Source organism: Apodemus sylvaticus, unplaced genomic scaffold (genome assembly GCF_947179515.1).
Source record: "Apodemus sylvaticus unplaced genomic scaffold, mApoSyl1.1 scaffold_211, whole genome shotgun sequence".
NCBI lineage: Eukaryota > Metazoa > Chordata > Mammalia > Rodentia > Muridae > Apodemus > Apodemus sylvaticus.
The window spans coordinates 183,727-187,995 of record NW_026263319.1 but is presented as its reverse complement, the minus strand read 5'-3'; the positions used below and the strand labels follow the sequence as shown (position 1 = coordinate 187,995).

General features: G+C 37.5%; 1 non-coding gene across 1 annotated transcript; it reads right to left on the bottom strand.

Moving 5' to 3' along the window:
* Positions 1 to 3,096: 3,096 nt before the first annotated feature.
* Positions 3,097 to 3,203, bottom strand: LOC127676158 (U6 spliceosomal RNA). The gene has a single exon (XR_007975690.1). It is a non-coding gene; the product is annotated as a U6 spliceosomal RNA (small nuclear RNA).
* Positions 3,204 to 4,269: the final 1,066 nt, after the last annotated feature.

The window sequence follows — 4,269 nt, the reverse complement described above, 5'->3', positions numbered from 1 at the left end:
TCTTGTCATACAGATCTTTCACATGTTTGGTAAGAGTCACCCCAAGATACTTTATACTGTTTGTGGCTATTGTGAAGGGGGTCATTTCCCTAATTTCTTTCTCAGCCCGCTTATCCTTTGAGTATAGGAAGGCCACTGATTTGCTTGAGTTGACTTTATAACCTGCCACTTTGCTGAAGTTGTTTATCAGCTGTAGGAGCTCTCTAGTGGAGTTCTTTGGGTCACTTAGGTAGACGATCATGTCGTCTGCAAATAATGATAGTTTGACTTCTTCTTTTCCAATTTGTATCCCTTTGACCTCCTTATGTTGTCGAATTGCCCGAGCTAGTACCTCAAGTACAATATTGAAAAGATAAGGAGAAAGGGGGCAGCCTTGTCTGGTCCCTGATTTCAGTGGGATTGCTTCAAGTTTCTCTCCATTTAGTTTGATGCTGGCTACCGGTTTGCTGTATATTGCTTTTACTATGTTTAGGTATGGGCCTTGAATTCCTGTTCTCTCCAAGACTTTAAGCATGAAGGGATGCTGAATTTTGTCAAACGCTTTTTCAGCATCCAATGAAATGACCATGTGGTTTTGTTCTTTGAGTTTGTTTATGTAGTGGATTGTATTGATGGATTTCCGTATATTGAACCAACCCTGCATTCCCGGGATAAAGCCTACTTGATCATGGTGGATGATCGTTTTGATGTGTTCTTTGATTCGGTTGGCAAGAATTTTATTGAGTATTTTTGCATCGATGTTCATAAGGGAAATTGGTCTGACGTTCTCTTTCTTTGTTGGATCTTTGTGTGGCTTTGGTATCAGCGTAATTGTGGCTTCGTAGAAGGAATTGGGTAGTGTTCCTTCTGTTTCTATTTTGTGGAATAGTTTGAGGAGTATTGGTGTTAACTCTTCTTTGAAGGTCTGGTAGAATTCTGCACTGAAGCCATCTGGTCCTGTGCTTTTTTTGGTTGGAAGACTTTCTATGACTCCTTCTATTTCTTTAGGCATTATGGGACTGTTTAGATGGTCTAGTTGGTCCTGATTTAATTTTGGTATTTGGTATCTGTCAAGGAAATTGTCCATTTCCTCCAGATTCTCCAGTTGTGTTGAGTATAGGCTCTTGTAGTAGGATCTGATGATTTTTTGGATTTCCTCAGTTTCCGTTGTTATATCTCCCTTTTCATTTCTAAGTTTGTTAATTTGGATACTTTCTCTGTGCCCTTTGGTCATTCTGGCTAAGGGTTTATCTATCTTGTTGATTTTCTCAAAGAACCAGCTCCTGGTATTGTTGATTTTTTGTATGGTTCTCTTTGTTTCTACTTGATTGATTTCGGCCCTGAGTTTGATGATTTCCTGCCTTCTACTCCTCCTGGGCGAAATAGCTTCTTTTTGTTCCAGGGCTTTCAGGTGTGTCATTAAGCTGGTAATGTATGCTCTTTCCATTTTCTTTTTGGAGGCACTCAGGGCTATGAGTTTTCCTCTTAGCACTGCTTTCATTGTGTCCCATAGATTTGGGTATGTTGTGTTTTCATTTTCATTGTGTTCTAAAAGGTCTTTAATTTCTTTCTTTATTTCTTCCTTGACCAAGGTATCATTGAGTAGAGTATTGTTCAGTTTCCACGTGTATGTGGGCTTTCTGTTGTTTCTGTTGCTATTGAAGACCACTTTTACTCCATAGTGATCAGATAGGAGGCATGGGATTAGTTCGATCTTCTTATATTTGTTGAGGTCTGTCTTGTGACCAATTATATGGTCGATTTTGGAGAAGGTACCATGAGGTGCTGAGAAAAAGGTATATTCTTTTGTTTTAGGATAGAATGTTCTATATATATCTGTTAAATCTAATTGGTCCAAAGCTTCAATTAGTTTCATTGTGTCCCTGTTTAGTTTCTGTTTTCCTGATCGGTCCATTGAGGAAAGTGCAGTGTTGAAGTCACCCACAATTATTGTGTTAGGTGCAATGTGTGCTTTTAGTTTTAATAAAGTTTCTTTTACGAAAGAGGGTGCCCTTGCATTTGGGGCATAGATGTTCAGGATTGACAGTTCTTCTTTTTGTATTTTTCCTTTGACCAGCAAGAAGTGTCCCTCAGGGTCTCTTTTGATGACTTTGGGTTGAAAGTCAATTTTATCTGATATTAAAATGGCTACTCCAGCTTGTTTCCTGAGACCATTTGCTTGTAAAATTGTCTTCCAGCCTTTTACTCTAAGGTAGTGTTTGTCTTTGACCCTGAGGTGTGTTTCCTGTAAGCAGCAAAATGTAGGGTCCTGTTTACGTATCCATTCAGTTAGTCTGTGTCTTTTTATTGGGGCATTAAGTCCATTGATGTTAAGAGATATTAAGGAATGGTTATTGTTACTTCCTATCATTTTTGACGTTATTTTTTAAATTTGAATGCTTAACTTCTTTTGGGTTTGATGAAAGGTTACTATCTTGCTTTTTCCAGGGTGAAGTTTCCCTCCTTGTATTGGTGTTGTCCTCCTATTATCCTTTTTAGGGCCGGGTTTGTGGATAGATATTGGGTAAACTTGGTTTTGTCATGAAATATCTTAGTTTCTCCATCTATGGTGATTGAGAGTTTTGCTGGATATAGTAGTTTTGGTTGGCATTTGGGTTCTCTTAGAGTCTGCATGAGATCTGCCCAGGACCTTCTAGCCTTCATAGTCTCAGGTGAAAAGTCTGCTGTGATTCTGATAGGTCTTCCTTTATATGTTACTTGGCCTTTTTCTCTTACTGCCTTTAGTATTCTTTCTTTATTTAGAACATTTGGTGTTTTGATTATTATGTGACGGGAAGTATTTCTGTTCTGGTCCAGTCTGTTTGGAGTTCTGTAGGCTTCTTGTATATTCATGGGCATCTCTCTCTTTAGGTTAGGGAAGTTTTCTTCCATAATTTTATTGAAGATATTTGCTGGCCCTTTAAGTTGTAAATCTTCACTCTCATCTATGCCTATAATCCTTAGGTTTGGTCTTCTCATTGTGTCCTGGATTTCCTGGATATTTTGGGTTACAAGCTTTTTGCATTTTGCATTTTCTTTAACTGTTGAGTCCATCGTTTCTATGGAATCTTCAGCATCTGAGATTCTTTCTTCTATCTCTTGTATTCTGTTGTTGATAAAAATATGGAACGCTTCACGAATTTGCGTGTCATCCTTGCGCAGGGGCCATGCTAATCTTCTCTGTATCGTTCCAATTTTAGTATATGTGCTGCCGAAGCGAGCACTGACGTGGTATTCTTACATATTCATTCGAGAGAAAACTCTCCTGTGTGTTCTCTTTTGAGGCTGCACTCTGAGACATACACGCAACACCAAATCTTTTCGAGTTACATCATGTTTCTTAGGAAATACAAGATAATTTTGTACTATGCGTTATTTCTTCTGGTAAAGTTTAAGTATTTCTAATATGTACGTATTTGTCTTTACTCTGCAACACTGTATTTCCTTGTAATGTGGTATTCTTACATATTCTTTCTAGAGAAAACTCTCCTGTGCATTATCTTTTTAGGCTACACACTTAGACATACACTCAACCCCAAAGCTTTTCGTGTTAAAACAGTTGTTTCAGAAAAACAACATAATTTCGCGCGATGCGGAATTTCCTTAAGACGTGGTATTCTGACATATTTTTTTTTTTTTTTGAGAGAAAACTCTCCTGGGCGTTTTCTTTTGAGGCTACAAGCTGAGACATACACGCAACACCAAATCTTTTCGTTTTACAACGTGTTGTTTAGGAAAAACAAGATAATTTTGCAGGATGCGTTATTTCTTCTCGTAAAGTTAAGTATTTCTAATACATACGTATTTGTCTTTACTCTGCAACACTGTATTTCCTTATAACGTGGTATTCTTACATATTCATTCGAGAGAAAACTCTCCTGTGCATTCTCTTTTGAGTCTACACGCTTAGACATACATGCAACACCAAAGCTTTTCGAGTTACAACGTGTTGTTTAATAAAAAACAAGTGAATTTCACAGGATGCTGGTTTTCCTTAAAACGTATTCTGACATATTCTTTCAAGAGAAAATTCTCCAGTGGGCTCTCTTTTGATGCTACACGTTTAGACATACATGTAACACCAAATCTTTTCGAGTTACATCGTGGTGTTTAGGAAATACAAGATAATTTTTTACGATGCGTTATTTATTCTCATAAAGTTTAAGTATTTCTAATACGTACGTATTTGTCTTTACTCTGCAACACTGTATTTCCTTATAACGTGGTATTCTTACATATTCTTTTGAGAGAAAACTCTCCTGTGAGTTCTCTTTTGAGTCTACACGCTTA